This window comes from Amblyomma americanum, chromosome 1 (assembly GCF_052857255.1).
Source record: "Amblyomma americanum isolate KBUSLIRL-KWMA chromosome 1, ASM5285725v1, whole genome shotgun sequence".
In the NCBI taxonomy this organism is placed as follows: Eukaryota; Metazoa; Arthropoda; class Arachnida; order Ixodida; family Ixodidae; genus Amblyomma; species Amblyomma americanum.
In genome coordinates, this window is record NC_135497.1 from 417,534,785 (window position 1) to 417,554,981 (window position 20,197).

Sequence of the window (20,197 nt, forward strand, 5' to 3'; positions counted from 1 at the left end):
TCGGATATCGTCGTTTACAACATCTTTCATTCCTTTGTTCTTGGCCACGATAGCTGGCGTAGGCCGCAGAAGAGCGGGTGGGTACTGTGGCGCATCAAATATTGAAGGGAACCTGCGAACGCAGTGAGAGTAGCGGCTAAACGCCGCGGCACTTACAACACCTATCATGTCCCGCGTGGCGAGCGCAGGCCACGTGCCTCTAGGCAATGGAGGTGACGCCGGAATGCGCTACAGGTCGCTGTCCACTGGACGACCAGGAAGGAATTTATTGGTGTTGCGTCGACACAGCGCACGAGTTCGCGCCGGCGCTAGCCTTCGGCCGAGGCTACGGTCCCAGCGTTCTTTTTCTCTGCGAGCTGGCGTTCGCGCCATTTCCCCTCCTTTTGGCACGCTGCCGACGCCTTTCACGCTGGGTGCTCTGCACAAAATGTGGCGAGGGAAGTCGAATGGGCTGCCCAGCTAAAACGAGTGGCTGATGGCAAAGCCTTCTGGCGATTCCAGTCTCAGGTATACACGGTGTCTACAAGCCAATCTGGAAGGAGCTAGGCCTCTAAGGCTTTGTTTTATGGGGGTTTAATGTCCCAAAGCGACTCAAGCTTTGAGAGATGCCGTAGTGATGGGCTCCGGAAATTTCGGCAACCTGGGGTTCTTTAACGTGCTCTGGCATCCCACAGTACGCGGGCCTCTAGAATTTCGCCTCCATCGAAATTCGACCGCTGCGGCCGGGATCGAGCCCGCGTCTTTCGGGCCGGCACCCGAGCGCCATAACCACTCAGCCCCCGCGGCGGCCTCTCCAGCAGTGGTTTGATTTGGTTTATGAGGTGTAACGTCCCAAAGTGACTCCGGCAATGGGGGGCGCCCTATTGAAGGGCTCCGGAAATGTCGACCAAGTGGGGTTCTTTAAAGTGCACAGAGATAGCACAGTACACGGGCCTCTAGAACTTCGAGTCCATCGAAAATCGACCGGCGCCCGGGATCGAGTCCGTGTCTGTCGGATCATAAGCGGAGAGCCATAACCACTGAGCCCCCGCAGCGGCTCTACATGAATGCATTTTATGCTGATATCTTATTTCGACGTCACGATATTATTTTTTTTTTACTTCCGCTCTTTCACCGATGCCTACTTTTCGGAAGAGATAATAGCACAAAAAAAGGCACACGTACACACGAACAGGCCGAGGAAGACAAGAATAATTACTAAAGAGATGAAGTGCACAATAAAATATTGTTTAAGGCATCTTATCATTTATATTGGTTCATTGAATTAGACATCCAAATGTTTCTGCAGGCGTTGTTGCTTTTATCGATGCTTTTCCTGCCCCAAAACTAAAAGCGAAAGTAGAAGAAGCGCTCGTGACAGCGAGAGCAGAACTGCGGACATCTTGATTCGATGAGGGCAACAACAACAACAACAACAACAACAACAACAACAACAACAACAACAACAACAACAACAACAACAACAACAACAACAACAACAACGACGACGACGACGACGACGACGACGACGACGACGACGACGACGACGACGACGACGACGACGACGACAACAACAACAACAACAACAACAACAACGAGCCAGGAACGGCTGCCACGCAACGACGTTCCCGTCTGCTTCGAGGAAAGGATTTCAATTGCTTCGCTGCAACGATTAAAGGCAATGTGCGTCTCAATTGTCCCAGTGGTAGCGAGACACAATACGCAATTTACGTAGCCTGCGTCGTGATGAGAAACCCTGCAGGACTTGTCTGTTACGAGCAAATGGGTTTGCCTAGCTGTGCACCGGAAAATCTTATTCCCTTAGAGCGGAGTCGTCACTTAGGAACTGGCACATGAACAGATTATGAATACAAAAGGGTGTAGATACTAACACCTCACACCTACACCTAGCTCGCACCTAGTGAGGTGGAGGCAGAGCCATCTGCGCTCCTGGCCGATGCAGTGAGCGCTCGTAAGCCACCCCCCAAAACGCGCACGCCGGCCTCCAAGTCGGCAGCCCGCAAGGCTTCCTACGTTTGGGAGAAGTCCACAACACCCCTGCCCGCGGGTTCCCCGCGGAACTCCAGCGCCTCCACTGAGGCGATGGATACAAGTCAGAGCTCGCCTGTGCCGCAGCGGCGGCGAAGCTCTCTTGACTGAAAAAAAATTCACGATAACAGGCCCCAGTGTTGCCGCATTGGCCAGTTGGTTTTTCCTAGTTGTCAGTTAAAAATTTCCGTTTTTCCCACAAGTATATTTCTGTCAAAATATGTTAATTTTAGACTGAATACAGCCAAGGTAATAAATATAAGAATGAGTGAACTAAAATAAATACAAAACCCATTAATAACGAATATCAGGGCTTTATGGTTCTTGATGACATCGTTGTCAATCACCGCTTCGTTTTTATTAGTTTTTTTGCATTGGGACGGAGACTGCCATCGAGGAAGCCATGTCATCGTCTTGATTCTCATGTAACATTCATTGTTAACCGCTGTTCTTGCGCCCACTCCTGATGTAATGTCCAGTCAGGGGCCCTTGAGGTTCAAATAAATAAATAAAGCGCTGTTGTTTTAGTCGTTGCCTAAGGTTAAATGACTCGGGGCTCCAAGAGCCTGCTGCTGCACTTGAACACTTTTACTTCTGAAGGCTCGTCGTGGTTCATTCACCTATTGATCATGCCCAATATCAAGGTCAATCAGATAATTTTTGCGTGGTGAGCGTCACTCGAGTGTTATCCCAATTAGATAAGGGAATGGTTGCGTTGATTAGTTGACAGTGTTTAATGTAGGCGATACCTTATTTTTTCGCCCCTTAGTGAGAGAACAGTGCTGATGATTTTTTTCACTGCCACCGTATCTTTGAGACTCAGCATTTTTTAATTCGAACAGACCTCAAATTTTCTAAACTTAGGGTGTTGGTTTCACCGTTTTTTTTTTTCTAAAGAAGAGAAGTGAAAGATGAAGGAGCGCTCGTGACTCTACTGAGGCAAAGAAGAAGAATGCAAGACTCCTTGATTCGATGAGCCAGGAACTGCAATCGGACACTTCCGTTCCACGACAGAGTGAGGAAATGGTTCCTATTGCGTCGCTAGACGGACTACAGGTGACCAATGGGCGTCTATAACTTGTCAGATGACAGCGAAAATCAAGCAACAATATATGTAACCTGTCAATGTTGTGTGGCACTGGTGGGGCTTACTAATGTCAAATGCCTCTCGGCGCCTGAACGAGTTTGTTTCGTTGGTCTGCATCATCACGCATAAACTGCCACTTGAATTCCAGTTCAGCACTTCAGATCCTAAGGCGGCGTAGGAAGTCTTTTTTTGCGTGCTACAAATCCCCCTTGCCTTTGCGGCACGGGGTAACTTGGCGCTTCCGCATTATTTATACAATAATACCCTCATTCGCAGTGCACGAATGTTTTCTCCTTCCTTCTATATAAAAATGAAGCTGTGGACATGATTGGGCTCGTGAGTATGCACTCCAGGAGAAAACTGGAATAACCGCTCATCTACCAAGGCAGGTAAAGGCTGCACATTCTAAATTCAGGAACTTTCCTGTGAATTGCCGGCGTGCAATCTGAATTTTCATGGACAAGTTCTAAAAGCCCATAAGGCAACTAGTGCTGTGCGAACGCGATTATAACGCACATTAAGGACTTGAAGTTGGAGACCGTCCACTGAAAGCAGCATGGCCGGTGATGCCACTGTGATACTACAAGCATCGCGCGGCATTAACGAAGCCCCAATGCTTCTAGAAATGAGCTCGCAGGGATTATTGGTTGCTATCGAGGAAGTCCATAAAAAGGAACCTTGTTTGTACAATTAGTTTATCTGCTAACGATTTCCGTAATTTCAAGCGAAATAATTTTCGACCAAACAAGAACCCTAAAAAATGTGCCCATCAATCATCTTCAATGACCAGCAATAATACCTAAGAACACCTTGCGCATTCTGAATTCATTAGTGAATATTGCAGAGGCATGTTTTTCAGTTTATTAGCAGCCTCAGTGCGTGCGCAATGAATCCTTTCAAATGGTACATGATGTAGTGAGTGCACATGTGGCTCCTACTTCATGAGAACTGAATTACGTGCGATTTTATCGGCCACATCTCTGTGTGCAGCTGTCTGCAATGGCTCTCTCAACGCTGAGAAGGAACTGATGCAAGTAAGCTTCTGGACTCGGTCTCTCGGTAGAGCCGAAAGGCCCGTTCTCGTGCTTTTCCACGGCGTACACTTCGGGTACGGCAGCAAACTGCCGCAACTTGTGGATGCCTCTACCATGGCGGTTCGAGCAGACCTGGTGGTCGTGGAGCCAAAATACCGGCTTAACCTGTTCGGCTTCTTGACTGGCAACCGGAGTGACGCGGTTCGTGAGCACCGCCAAGCGATAGCTGCTTGGTTTCATCTCCTGGGCTAAAAATATGGCATTCAAAGACATGTCGATGTTTTAAGCTTATTATAAAGCGAAAAAACTATATGGCTCACTTCGAAAGGTAGTGTCCGCAAAATCTGTTCGCAAAATGCGTCCGCACGATGACATCACAACTTGAATGATGGTTTGGTTTATGGGGGTTTAACATCCTAAAGCGACTCAGGCTATGAGAGACGCCGTAGTGAAGGGCCCCGGGAATTTCGACCACCTAGGGTTCTTTAACGTGCACTGACATCGCACAGTACACGGGCCTCTAGAATTTCGCCTCCATCGAAATTCGACCGCCATGGTCGGGATCGAACCCGCGTCTTTCGAGCAAGCAGCCGAGCGCCATAACCACTCAGCTACCGCGGCGGCTCAACTTGAATGAGTATCAGTGTGTAAGTTTGGTTTGGCGTATTTGAGTGGAAGTAAATGAGCGGTGTATTATGTAATGATTAAGAATGACGATGTGTTCTCGTTATTAATACAATTCAGCGCAATAATTTGTGTTAATTAACATCGAATTTGATAAATAATTGTAATTAATTAACTAACCAAGTAGAGCGAATTTGTGTTAAATTTGTTAAGTGAAACAGGATGACGGTGCAATTAAGATATTTTTTTAGTACCAAATAACATAATGAGCACTCAATAGCAATAAAGTTAGTCGATGAGGTGGGTAACGGTGATGACGTCGTACCAAAGTCGGGTGACAGTATGATTTGTAATATTTGGAGAGTGATGACGTCACTCCCGAGATGAGTCAGAATCGCTGCCAAGTGCAAACAGGAGAGAGGAGGAATGATGCATAGAGACGCGCGGCGCAAAACCCCGTCCGTCGAAGCGACGAACCCGCCGCGGTGGCTCAGTGGTTAGGGCGCTCGGCTACTGATCCGGAGTTCTCTGGTTCGAACCCGACCGCTGCGGCTGCGTTTTTATGGAGGCAAAACGCTAAGGCTTCCATGTGCTGTGCGATGTCAGTGCAAGTTAAAGATCCCCAGGTGGTCTAAATTATTCCGGAGCCCTGCACTACGGCACCTCTTCGTTCCTTTCTTCTTTCACTCCCTCCTTTATTCCTTCCCTTAAGGCGCGGTTCAGGTGTCCAACGATATATGAGACAGATACTGCACCATTTCCTTTCCTGAAGAAGCCAATTATTATTAAGCGACGACGATTGTTTGAACAGCAGACGTTGCAGGTGCATACAAAATCCCAGCGATGGCATCAGCGGTTGACCTCAATGTAGTGGCAGCATTACCGAATACATTCACCAAAATGTTGATAAACGTTCGTCGTACAACATTCCCGGAAGAGTCATAGCATTTCTCTTCGAATATACCTTACATATTTGTCAAGTTGGAGGCTAGCTTGCGACAGGGGATTGGACCAATGACATGCACCTTCAATTGCATGCTTTCTGAGACTACATTTTTTTTTAGGCGCGGTTGGGGCGTCCACCGAGATGTCGAGATGTGAGTTACTGCGCCCTTTGCTTTCCTCAAAAACAATTTTCATAATAAAATTTTGACACAACGAATCTTTGTGTTGTGGCATGTCGTAATCAAGCATCAGAGATATCGAACAAAACCGAATATAACGAAGTGCCGCACAATGTCTTAACCGGAAATTTCAGAAGGGATGTTGTAGTCACACGCCGCAGCAGAAACAAACGAACCGCTTTCGCATTTCTTCACTGAAGCGAATTTAGTGCCCTCGCATTTTTTTTGTTTTTCCGTGAGAAAACCACACTTTAACCAAGAAATATATTCTTGGCCTCCGCAATGCACAATCCGCGATCGCCTCCGGACTCTGAGCCCCACCCATTGGTTCGTTGCTGCAAGGCTGTCTCGATGCCAGGGTCACTTTTCTCCTCCTCATTTTTTCTGATTAAAGTTTAACTCACCTGCTTAACAATCAACTGTTTTATAGGTGCCCAGTATGTTCTAAGCAAATAAGTCATGTCAGTCCCATTATGTTGCGAAGGTTACTGCTATTTACGTCGAAATCAATCATTGGCTTTCCTTACCGTACTTTCAGAGTTTGCGAAAGCAGCAGGTTTTTGTGCACTTCCCCAAAATAGTTGGCGACAAACGCTTCCAATCTCCTCCTGGACCCTGTGCGTGCATCTACATAGGGGTTATATGTAACTGTACGGATAGACATGAGAGCAGTGATTTTTATACTAGGTAGGCACCTGCACCATTCCAAGTAGGAAGACATTATCAATAGGATCGCAGGGGTAGACTAAAAACAAGAAAAAGGTAGGCATCTCGTATGCTTGTATACGGCGAGTTTCTCGAATTACGCAGCATAGAGTGAGAGTTCTCAAATATTATTTATTTGGCTTTACTCATAATAATGCTTAAGATAGATATAAAGTGCTATTTCGGCATCAGCAGGCTTTGGCGGAGCGATGACCTGCCGAACCTTTTCTCCCTATTGCAAATCCTGCAAGGCATATTGTAAAAGTGAATCTCTTTTTGATGAACGAAAAATGAAAATATTCACACAACCCTACAAATTCGTCCTTCACATTAGGTGAAGTTTCATTTCTTCTGCTGTGTTGTTACTAACGGAGTAGTTTTAAGCATTTGTAAACTTCAAAATAGGCCACAAGAAGCTCAAAGAGGCCAAATTGCTTGCCTTCAAGTCATATTAAAGACAATGTAACGTGATTTGTTACCCTCAAAGGGCGAGTATTTGCCCAAACCTACATTGCACTCTTTGCACTTGGTTAGGAAAATAAAAAAATTAGAAGGAATCTTAAGATCCGCCCTAAGGGTATGATGCTAAAGCGTAGTGAGTTAATTAATGCTCATATATGCAGATTTGGTGATCCTCGACTTTACACTCATAAATCCTTGGGAGTCGAAATACCACTCCTGGCCCGTGCTGCCACCGGTGGGCTTGTGCGACCCAGGTTGCTCTTACCGAGCGACCAGTCATTAATTAATTGCCTCCTGCCACTAGTGGTAAATTTGCTCACAATCCGGTATGCCGGTTGGGATGATGCCACAAGGTCACGTCACATAGGTGGCCCGCATAATTGCTTCCGCGACAATTTTTAGCTCACGACGCTGACGACACCGACGCCGGATTTTCTGCAGAACGGGAGCCGTAACACTATCGAGTTAAAGAATCCTTTGACGTAAGACAACCAGCCTGTTTAGGTCATTACTAAAAACCGTCCTAGTTGATTATTCCTAAAGAGCTTCGACATTAGTTTCAAGGAGATAAATTTCAACAAGTACCACTGAGTGTCTTATGTAGAGCGCAGCATTCAAACGTCGTATAGGTACATAGAAGGAAGGCTTTGTTAAAGCGCTTAATGGACCGGCTTGGGTTTGTCGAATCACCTTGTTTTTTGTGGCGCTTGGAAACAGGAGGCAATTTGCATCAATTATCTCACTAATTTGATCATTGCTCTGTGAGACCTGCAGCATTTTTGGTGGAAAATTTTGGAAGCGAGGAGGCGGCTCAGTTTGTTGAGAGATCCATTGCATTGTGCCATAAGCATAAGCGGTACGAAGGTTAGCATACAGAAGCGGATTTTGGGAGGAGCACGAGCCTCAATTCGTGCTAACCCAATTTTACATTAAGATCAATATACTTGATCTAACTTCTGCTGTTTGCCAGTGGTCTTAGATTCTGATTTAGAACAAACTAATGTCCCTTTGTGGCCGACGATTCTCTGCTGTAGAGGGATTCAGAGCGCAGGTGAAAAGTGTGATTGCCTGCCTGCGTACTTGTGGTATCTATCGCCTCAACTTCAATGGCCATAAATTGAGACTGTGTATCTCCGAACAGCCGACTCTGAAAGAAAAGATGCTTTATTCAGATTGAGGAGCGGTGTGGGTGCGGGATGCTATTGCGATGTCATGCGGCAGTTTTTCGCCCAAGACAACAGAATATGCAGGTCTTTAGAGAAGACTCTTAGCATAGTAAAATTGAACCCCGCCACCCCCCCCCCCCAAAAAAAAAAATGTGTCCAAATTGTCAGCCACGACAACGAAAAGGCTGTTGCCAAAAACTGTTGCGGCAGTGTGTGGTTTGGGTCTTAGGTGGAGCTATCACTTTATCGGTGAATTTATGTGGATCCAGTTAAAATTTACGAGCATAGATGCAGCATTCATAGCTTAAGATAGAAGCCTAATATGACAGGTCCTCATCCATCAGGGCTCGCACCAGGGGCAAAAGTGATGACCATTTAACGATCCGGTCTGGCGGTTGCGCTCTGTCGCGCATATTGCCTTAACGGGTTACCTGCCGTGATCATGTTATTCCCTAAGGTTTCCTTTCGTATGGCACCCAACGTACGTCTGCTGAACCAGCGGCTTCCCTGGACAGGCTGCGGGTGAGCCTGTCACCTTTCGGTTGCGGTCCACGCTCCACGGTGCCGCTTGAGTGGGGCTCTGTCGCCGGCTTGGTTGGCTTCCTGCTGGTGAAGAAGACTTGCTGGGTGCAGCACCATTCCTGTACTTTGCTCCTTCCAACCGGCTCCCCTCTGCAGCCTTCCAAGCAGGACGGTGCCAGAAGGTTCCAGCAGCTCGAAGCACTCCTCGTGCAACTGTGGGCGTGAGTACAGCCCGCATTGTGTTGTCCGGAATTCAGTGTAGCATAGAATCACAATAACACATGCAGCTAGCATCTGCAAGGAAGTACTCCGCTTGGGCATGGCGTGTACTCATGTGGCCAGGTTGCGTGTATAAAATTCGGGAGCCGAGGCACAATGAGAAGCTTGTCAAGCAAAACGCAGTCACGATAAATGTGGATTCAACTACTCATCCTGCAAACTTCCTTGGAGTTGACAGTTCTCTCTAACCCTAATCCTGGGCACTAGTGCACATAATGATTCCTTGTCTGCGACAGAAGTTAAAGATGAAAATATTTTTTAGGTTCACTGCGACAATGCTGCAATGCTAGTTATCCTGAAGCCACGAAGTATACTTTTATCGACAGTTCACGTTTGGAAACACATTCTAAGGTGGCTTACAGACGTACAAAGCAAACCTGTTAGCTTGATAGTAATGGTAACAGTTGCATTGGGGGTGGTTCAAGAAAAGGCTGCAACAACTCCTCATGGGAGAGAAATGTTTCGTACTTGTCTTTGAGCCTTCTCTCGAAAAGGGTGCTTTCTATCGATGACTCGCAACTTTTGAAAGGTAACATTGCCTCATAGGAAACGCATTCATTGACCGAGAGGTGTTTAGATAGGTTCAGCAGAACAGGCACCGACCGCCCTGTGCCGAAATTCATTTCAGCCTCATGGTCGCAAGACATATATTGGAAAGAAAACTTACTAGCCTTTAGTTATTCTTTATTGCTTCTTTATGTTCATTTCTAATAAGTTAAAATAAAATAAGTTTCTATTCCCTCACTCTCACTTTAATAACACCAATACGCGCATGGAAGCCAGGGGGATACTCAGCATAAATAACGCAAACTATAGATGAAAAAGATATCAGAGGATCTAAAACATGACTACCACACGCGGAAGCAAAAACATAAACCACAGCTTAAAGGAACGAAATGCACGTCAAATGGAAACAAACAAAGCGACCAAACAGTCAAGTGGCAATGGAACCCAGTTCTTTTGGAGGGTTGAAACGGAAGGCGAGCTAACACATTCGTCCGGTTGCGACTGCAAGATAGAAATCGCCACTACAATCTCTTTTTCAAGCTCTCCTTTCCTTCTTCCACTTCTTCTTCCTTTCCTTCTTCCAATAGCGGCAATAGCGACAACTGCGGCAATAAACAGGCATATTCGAACCCCCCCCCCCCCCCCCCAATGTCTCACCAACTGGCCTCCTGCTGCCTCACCAACTGGCCTACACATCTACTCTCCTAAGGTAATTAGTCCAGAAATGAAAACCTGAACCTTGGTTTGCGAGCCAGACACGCTACCGCTATTCCACGCAGGCACGTTCGTACGGCTTAGATAAAACTTGCTTTATATGTATCTTGTATGATCTTACATTTAATGATTTTTATTGTGAAAAAAGTGTCCGTGACAGTGTAGGTAAAAGGAACTGCTGTGGCGTCATACCATTAAAAGCAAAGTTTGTCCTCAATATTTGCGTTTTTTTAGGGAGGGGGGCAGGGTAGTTAGAGGTATTTTACTGACGAGGGAAGCTGACCCAGGACAGGTCGTAAACCATTAGATATATTAACTGTGCCACGTGCCATATTGCAAGGTACACCTTACCCACTTCGATGTCGTGCAAAGAAAACGGAGTAAGGGTTTTTCTCGGTCTTTATCTCTCTCAGATGATCCGTGTAGACCGAATTCGAGCTTGTCATTGAGATCTAGTGCTGGCAAAATAGTACGCAAGATCACAACGCTACGGAGCAACACCAAGATAAGTAAGAAACATCACAACGACTACTTCGTGTGTTTTCATTAATGTCAAGAACGACTGGGTATGTCTATTGGACTGCAAGAATCTGTGTTTGGTTCCGGTTTCCATAGAGGAAAGAACTGCATGAAGATACTTAGTTGTTTAAGTTCGAGACTGAACATTACGAAGGAACACATCATGGAAGAACAGGAGATAAGAGAACTGACTCACACGATGACTGACTGGCAACTAGTTGCGCTTATTGCGAGAGCGCGCAAATAATGCAAGGAATGCTTGCGCAGAAGGTGAAAAAGAAAGAGTGGAAAACATCACCAAAAGCTAAGGCACTATGGCTGGTCATCTAGGAGTTAAGATATGCCAAATGGTAGCGAGGTATAGTGACTGAAGGCATTGCTGGCACATAAGAGCCCCTTTGTGCGCGATAGCACAAGATGATAAGATCTCCCTTGTCCTCTCATCAGAGTAATGCCTGAGGATGACGCACCAATCAAAAAGTGGCAAACACCCTTTGAATGTTTTGTAGTGGAGCTCCCGGATCATGTTAAGAGAGCAACATCTAGAGATGGAGGCGACCTCTCTGGCGCGATCATTTATGCATCGCTCCATTTGTATATATGAAGCGCCACACGAAAACGGCATTTCACAAACAACATGCGACACTGCCGCAGGCCACAAAACCCGTTTCATGCCGCTACCCGCACACAGCAGAACAACAACCTAAGAATTTCGCCTTCCTGCACCAACCCTCCAACTTCTATGGGATTGAAAACACAACATGAGCCCCCACCCTGCGCACAACGCGTTTTAGCTTGTGAGGTAGCTGGTGAACATGAGGGACAACGGTGGTGTTTCACTTGCACCTGGTTTCTACTGTATTGTGACCAACACTGTTTCGGCATCATCGTAGCTACCCTTGCACAATACTCAGCAAAAGTGACTCCGGAGGCAGGTGGCGAGGCCTGTCCTCCTGTGTGCTGCACGCCACTGCTTCGTTTGTAGAATTTTATAGCATTGCGTGATCCGCTATCCGCTACTGTGAATCGCTTCTGCGGGGCGCCACTGAGCGTGCGCAGAACGCCCTGAGAGCGCCAGATTGTGCCGCGTGTCTGACAGCTCTATGCGCGCCTGCTGCGTCAGTCGCAATTAGCGCTCACACAGTGGTGCCCCGCGGAAGGGGACCACGGAAGCGGTCCCGAATTGCACTAAGCTATAACTCTGTAGTACCTATGCGAGTTATACGCTTTACGTGCTATATATATATATATAGGTTTTAAACGCTATTCCCGGTTGGAATGTTTTGTATAGGCCTCTATTTCATATGTTACTTCTCCTTTAGGCCAATGTCGACTTGCTGGACCATCAGCACTGGCCGTCAGCAGTGGTGGCTTAGGCTCATGGCGTGATTAAAACCCGCTTTTTTCAGCTTACAAATTGGATGCATGGTGGTTTCATCCTGTTAGTTTTCATCTCTGCTGCTAGAACTGCATCCTTGTAAATCCTACTGACCGAAAAGACGCAGTTTGAAGGTGCTATCTTCGGAGATTTTGTACCACATTAAAGGGTCCCAAGTTCTTGAAGTTAATGCACAGCCACAAAGTATATGATTTTAATCGCAGTCCACATGTTTACTTTGGCTGATATTAGCATATTAATTAATTAGCTTTTCTTCGGGTATGGAGGACACGCCGAAGTGGTTGCGTGCTGCACAGCGAGTGTCGCGGGGAAGCCAGTAATCTTACCTACACCCCACCCCTTTGTGCATAGACCTGGGGGTGGGTTGGGTAGCCTGTTGAAGGTAAGGAGATATTGCTCTATAAGATAGAACCTTAGGAACCTAACCATGAGCCTTAGAAAGTCCGCACGCCAAATCTATTAAATCTGCTAGTTTGTTAAGCATACATCGGTCCCTCGCCGCGCAGGGCTCTTTCCGGGTTGGACAACGCCTGTTGCAAGGCCGCCGTCCAGCGACCAATGAAGAACCACAATTGAAGCCGGACGCTTCACCCTGCGGCTGCTGACGGCAGGGCCTCGTGATGCCGGCTGCCTGTTAGCCACCACGCGATCCCAACAGCCGCTGCCTTATTTGAAACGCATCCAAATTCAAGCTCGGAAAATAGCTTTCGCGAACACACTCCTGCCAGCGCGCTGCGGGAAGCCGCGAGTTCGGGGCGAAGTTCCAAATTTTCGCCTTGAATGCCGTCTGCGCGCTGGCGCACTTTGCTGCCTTATGAGTAGTGCTTCATATATCGCGGCAAATTTTGTACTGCTTGTGGTTTGTTTCATTGAACATTAATTTCGTCTTGAAAGTTTGCGTTCTTTGTCTCAATTTTACATACACAGTAAAATTAGGCGTCGTAGACGTTGTAAAATATCTTGCCCGTGGTGGTAGGAGCACTGAGGACCAATGAACACTGCGATAGGGAGCCGCGTTGGAATCGGAAAAAGACCACTCTCACCGAAAACAGATCATTTATGCGATAGAGAAGAAAGCCCAAAAACGTAGTACATGCGTCGCCACCACCGGTAGATTTCGCAAGGAAAGTGCGAGTGCCGACACCGATACCTACGCGGATCTCGGAGGCTACGTTACACCGCCGTGCACGTCACAGCTGTGGCAAACCGTTCTTTTCGGTAAGGTTGTCATGAGTTTGAATCGACTGTCGTGGTTTTCAAATCCAATTTTCTCGCAGAATGCTTCTCCTGCCGCCTGCCGTCCAAACACCAACATAGCCAAAAAGAGATTTATAATCAATTGTTACCGAGAGCAATCATTGGATGGTGATGTCCTTACGATGTTTCTTTTGTGTGTGGGCCGCTTTTTGGCTGGGAGATCTAGAGGGAAGCAGTGTTGTTCATATGCTCTACTGCCCTAGCAGGTGGCTGTTTGAAACGCCGCCACCGCTGGGTCTTGAGACACCCTGGTGGGTTTTCCCGAGCTCCTGTAAAGCTCATTTTATCACAGGTAGCCTTTTCTAAGCGCCCATTTGCAGTGCGGTACTTAGTTGGGCGTTAACATTTGCGTGGGACGCAGTAAGTGTGTGAATACCCGAGAGGCAGCATCTTACGGTTTGCTGTCTCATCTGCATGCAGTCATCTCGAACCAAGAGTTTAAAAAAATTCTGCACATGCACTGCCAAACAATACGCAGTCCGTCCTCCGACGGTGCTTGCGTACTGGCGTCGAAATAGCGCTGAACGAGGAAGTTTTGAACCCATCGCGGCAATAACTTTTACGCAATTTTACGGTTTATCGAATCTCTATTTTCGATAAAAGGGAAATATTGGCTATCATATGGTGCTTGTCTATCAATGTTCCTTGCCCTTCTATTCCACTATAGTGTCCTGTTAAACACAATGAGCCGATAAAAGATTGTTTCCTCAAACTACATATGCCCATTATCCTATGAACGCAGCTGTGCCTATGGCCTCACATTCCCACAGTCAGCAAAACGAAGCTCTTCACTGTTCTGGTCTCTTGGCCTAGCGAAAATACGCTGCGTTTTGGAGTTGACGCTTTGAGGTCAAACGACACACGCACGAAAGGACACACACAGGCAATCACGCACACGCGCGCGCACACACGCGGATAACATACGCAAACACTCTGACACACGTCTCGTAACGATATATTAATTTAACTGTTACCTGCTATGCTGGGCAATCTGCTCACAGTCCGGTGGACCGGTTGCCACCGGCCGCAGTGGGCAGAGTGCGATGTCACAAGATCGCATGAGCTATGTGGCAGGCGGACCACCTGGTTGCTCGTCAGGATCGTTTTGGTATCGAGGCATCTAGTGCTAGCGCTCTAAAACGCTGGCAGCGTTTCCGAGGGATACTGAAACCATAATTATCCGCCTGTTATTTCACTTTTAATCTCCCTTTAAAGATCTAGACAGCGAATAAAGATAACATATTGTGAGTCCAACAATGAATGGGATAGCGCGTTGGCTTGAATACCTGCTTTGAAGCTTTGTTTATTCAAACCGGAGCCCCAGCCGCTTTGCGACAGCTTGCGCTCCTCACTTAGGAGCGTAGGTATTTTATCGAGGCAACTGCGGACACTAATAGCAAAATTATAAGGTAAGCCCCCTACGTTCAAAGCATTCATTTGAGCGCTGGGCACTGCGGCAATTTGTCTAATTCAACAAGACGGCTTAATTCTGCTCTCTCAAGGACCGAGAACCAAAGCTACCGTTAGCTCCCCCCTCCCTCCAAGCACACAAAGACGAACAGGACAGGCGCTGACTCACGATCTTCAAAGGATAATACAAAAGAAAGGGCCCACTGTATAAAAAAATTTGTTGTTTAACAGTACCTCTTGCTGGGCTAGTTGGTGGTACATTGTCTAGCAAAGGTAACTTTGTTTTACAGTGAACAAGAAAAGAACTTTCTTCTACATTGGGCCCTTTCTTTTGTGTATCATCTGTTAAGCCCACCGTTTTGAATACTCCCCCCCCCCCCCCCCCCCCAAGCTTGTCTTGCATCTTCCTGAACGGCGATGTTGGCAAAACAGTGTTTCAAAATCAGACTCTAATGGTAAAACACATCGTGTGGAGACGGAAGCAATATTTCATTTATTTCATTTATTAATACCCTAAGGGACGTTTGGCATTACAGAGGGGAATTTGCAAAATTGACATATGCTTGTCATTTTTGAGCGAACAAAGAACGCCTAAATTTGCTGTATATATCGTTCTTTCAGAGTAGGCGCAAGTATGAAGTGCACTCCCGGGAAGTTAGCACATTCTAGGACAGCACATAGATAGTGGCAGCCGCATTCGGGTATTATTTACCTGTTTTTGCTGCTGGATGTGCCGTCTCCTTCGCTCACTTCTATTCTTTGACACGAGCCTCCCCGGTTGCTTTCTTGGCTTGAAGAGCAGCGGAGACCCTCTGCTGCGCGAAGGCCAATGAAGCAATGCGACACAGCGTTGATGTAATATACGTCTGATGAGGTTGATGCAACCGTCCCACACGTCGAGAGCTGGGAATGGTGACGGCGGCATTACGACAAGGTGTCCCTTTAACGGCTGTCCCTGTAGACAATAAAGAAAAACGCAGCTGTGACGAAACACAGTGCTTGTAGTGTACATTATTACTCAGAAGCAAATGGCGGAATTGGAAGGGCACCTTGGTCGCTGTTATCCATTTTTTGCTGCAGTGATGAATGCTCGAAATATGGCACCCAATTCATCCCGAAAATTAAGCAGTACGAAATTGAAGCACTACCAGTGACGAAAGTATCAGGCACGCGAGTTCTTGGAAAAACGTTTATTGTAGCTCCACCTGGCCAGCCACTCGCCTGATATTGTATGAAGGTAATAGAGCCATTAATTTTCCTTCCTCCCTCTGGTAACGATATCAGGCGACTGAATATACGAATGTGGAGCTACAATGAACATTTTTGCAAGAACTCGCGTCCCCCAAACTTTTGTCACGAATAGAACGTAGGCTACCTTAAGGGACACATGTTAGAGAGTCGATGGAAGGAATTCAAGGTAGTACTGCTCTTCCAACATTTCATTATTCCTTGAGCCTGTCAAAGACAAACAGAAGCAGTCTACTTATACGTTGCCGGAATGAACCTTTAACAGCCCGCCTACCTCCCTTGTTCAAGAGCGCTTTGATGACACGTCAAGTTTACACGAATAAGCAGGCATAAGAAGTAGCTGTATGAAAATATTATTAGCGCGAAACCTTTCACGACGGTACTCAGGAAGATGAAAAACAAAACTAAAACCACATCGATACGATAGTACACTTAAAGCATCGCGCTAATTTGAGACAGAAATGGTAATAGCGCTGCAATTAGACGTACACAAGAAAGACTGACACAGGACATGCGCTGACACAGGATAGCGCATGTCCTGTGTCAGTCTTTCTTGTGTACGTCTAATTGCAGCGCTATTACCATTTCTTTCTCAAATAATGCACCATCTAGCCCAAACTGACGTTCTTCTAAACCATCGCGCTAAAGTGGTGTGTTTCAGCTTACGCACAGTTTGTATGCTACTTCGTTCAACATACTGTAAAGTTAACGTGTAGCTAAAAAAGCAACCCCAGTAGCCGGGGTGGGGGGGGGGGGGGGGGTGAGAGTGCTGGCCAACAATAGCACCCCGTTCCCTACAATCTTTCTCTCTCTTCGGCTCTCATTAGAGACATCGGTAAATAAAACGCCTTAAACTACCTGTGCACGTTAGTTCTTTACAAGAAGCTGCTATCCAAGTACAGGATTTCTAGACACCATTTTTAACTGCGAGGCAACTGTGGAATATTGTAAGGCACTGTTATAAAAATATTGAGGGTACTGATCTATTCTTGCGATTCGTTGCAAAATCTTCCTTTTGTAGTTTGTACATCGCTCGAATCTATTAATACTGCCTTAGAGACTCAATGGGGAACGTTTTTACGACAGAAAGAGCGCTATTAGCAAAAGCTTCAAGCCGGATTAGGATAGATCTGCGGATATATTGATTTCTGTCGTGTAAAATTGATATATATGAAAAAAAATTGCATTCATAAACAGTTTCTCTTCAAAAAATGTGCTTGTGCAAAATTTTTGATTATGAAAAGATGGTGAGTTTAAAAATTTATTTAAAGGATATTACACGCCTGTGGCTGCGTTATGTTTTATGTCCTGTTTGCAGTCACCAGGGCGCTTTCCTAGATGTCCGACAAGCACAGTGGCTGTTATGTTAGCATGAAGATCGCCTGAGGAATATCGACGACACAGGCGAGCCGTTGAATTACCATGCGAATTGGGGTGTCTAATCTGAATATAGTCCTGTGCAGTGCGCTGTGGTTGGTTGTGCATATTCATGCACGAGTGAAGGAGTCTAAACATGTGCTTGAGAAAAATTACGAGTCTGAATTGTATCGGTCGTTCAGAAATGCTTGTCGTTGCGCTCATTTTACACGTAATTAATCATTTCGGGTTATCAACATTCCGCCTTAATTCGCTGAACAGTATTAGGATGATTTTCGCACATTGGCTTTCCTTTTATCAGTTGCCTGCCTGAAGCAAGCCAACACATACGTTGGTCAGTGCAGGTTGAGTATTGACGTGTTGAAGTGCGCTTATATGATTCACATCATAGGGACAAAGTGACGCCGGGAATTATGGCAAGCAGCAAGCGAAGGTGCCAGCTTGCAACGATCTGAAAGCGCAATTTCGAGAAAATTAATGCATGCTGTCGTTTGTAATTATCATATCGCTCTCAGTGAATTCACAACATGTGCGCATGCATTATGCATAATATCCAGTATATGGTAGCTGTTTTCTATTAAAGCGTCATTAAAGACACTTTTAATAAATCCATACCCAGCAATACCAGACATGAGCATTTTTGAGCGGGAAACCGTTACTAAACGCATTTTTGTCGCACAATATAAGGTTTCATTATAACAATCAATATATACGAAAATCCCCAGACGGCAGTCTTGTATTTTTTTTTTGTTCTAGTCATGTATTTGCTATCGTCAAAAGCGTTCCTCATTAGTTTTCTATGGCGGCCTTAGCTGTTCGATGCGATCGCTAGAGTCACTTTGAAAGAAAGATTTTGCTACATAGCAAAGTAATGTACCATTACCTTCAATATTTCCTTAACAGCGTCTTACAAATTTCCCATTTTCGAAATTAGTGCCCGTGAAATCTGGACTTTAATATCCGCAGTATAATAACTGTGCGAATAAACTGGATATTCTGCAGACACTCCAAGGAAGTGGCTCATTTTTGGCAGCAATAAAGTAGTATAATTCGGTTACTTAGCTTTTGGGTCTTACCTTGGTGCGGATGCCAAGACTCTTTCGTGGTAAACGGTATTGTCGACCACACATGTTGGTAGCGTTCAGGACATGAATTTGACACTTTACATCAATGTGCGTGAGAAATGGAGTTAAATAGAAGTGACTTTTATCATGTGTCCTCTTTACATACAGTTAAAAACTCGAGTTGTTTCCTATATTCTTCCATGGTCTTTACATGGTGGATTTAATATTCGTACGCTCCTCGATATATGCATAATTTAGGTGAAGTGTCACATGCGTTCGCTTGTTCCTTCTCAGTGAAAAATTTAATTGCAGAAGTATACGATACGTTTCTTTCTGAGAGGTTATCCGCCCTGTTTACGCGAGCACAAACAGTAATATTATTACACATGCTTTATTAGTAGCGCTCTGCAAGGCATCAATTCTCATGGGGCACCCGAGCTAAAAGCATGCGATGAAAAAAATTGTTTCTGTTTCACTTTTATGACTTTTAACACCACAGCGTTAAGGGTCCGCGTCGCAGAAAAGCTGGCGTCGTCACCTTCGTCGGCGTTGGTGTCACTGACCGTGAGCGAAAAATCTACAAAAACATCTCCATAGTAACAGCCATGTCCAGCTTTCTGGGGCAAAAATTTTGAAAACTGGAGAATTGTAAGACATTGTTTTAGAAATATTGAAGGTAATCGCCCGTTATTCTGATATGTAGCAAAATCTTTCTGTTAAAGTGTTTCTATTGATTGCATCGAACAGATAAGACTGGCATAGAAAACCAATGGGGAAAGCTTTTGACGATAGCAAAAACAAGACTGCTTTTGACAAGACAGCCGTCGGATGATCCGCGAATAAATTGCTTGTTATAGTAAAATCTGACAATCTATGAAAACGTTGCGTTCATAAATGGTTTACCGCTCAAAAATGCTTTTGTCCAGAATTGCTGGGTGTGCTACGTCGGCCACCAAGGTATCACAACTTGCTAACCGGTGTTGTGAGCAAATTTCCCACGTGGAAGGTGGCAGTTAATGATTGGTCATGAGACGCTGCTGGGGAAGAGAAACCTGGGTCTCGCTTAATCCACCTGTGGCCGAACCTGCCATTTTAGGGCACTGGCGAATCGCTTAACCACTGCTACACTCCGCTAGGAGCGGTATGAGGATTTCCATCTATATATGAACTTAAACTTGAGAACAACGAATTCCGCCTATGTGGTCATTGATCAAATAACTCTATCGCGTCATACCCTTAACGCGGAGCTTAAATGTCACCCCCAGTTTTTTAGCATGTTATTGGACCATTAAGTCAAGCCGGGTTGTTATGCAATGATAGTCTTCTGTTGCTGCTCCATTCCTCATTTTATTCATCCGCGATAATGTGATTTAGGTAGGCATGAGCCACGTGGGTTGAGAAATGGCTCCTGGTTGGATTTCATTCGGTTTAGTTACTAAAGTCATTTTTTTCGTGGAAAGAGAGCAAGTAAAGTATGAATTATCTGTTTTTATATCACTATTGCAGACGGGCTGACGACACGTCTGTTTCAATGAGGACTGAGTTTCTTAGGATGCTTGTAACAGACATCCTACATTTTCTACTGGAATTCTTTTCGATTGATTATACATCTGAATTTCTTGCCACGCGGTGTAGCTGTCACTAGAGTTTTTTTTATTATTACCTGACTGC

The 20,197-nt window shown here is 45.7% G+C and overlaps 1 long non-coding RNA gene across 1 annotated transcript; it reads left to right on the forward strand.

The window, feature by feature from the left end:
- The first annotated feature begins 2,985 nt into the window (after positions 1–2,985).
- On the forward strand, positions 2,986–12,911 carry LOC144103259 (uncharacterized). The gene is made up of 3 exons (XR_013308281.1): positions 2,986–3,084; positions 8,746–8,973; positions 12,677–12,911. It is a non-coding gene; the product is annotated as an uncharacterized LOC144103259 (long non-coding RNA).
- Positions 12,912–20,197: the final 7,286 nt, after the last annotated feature.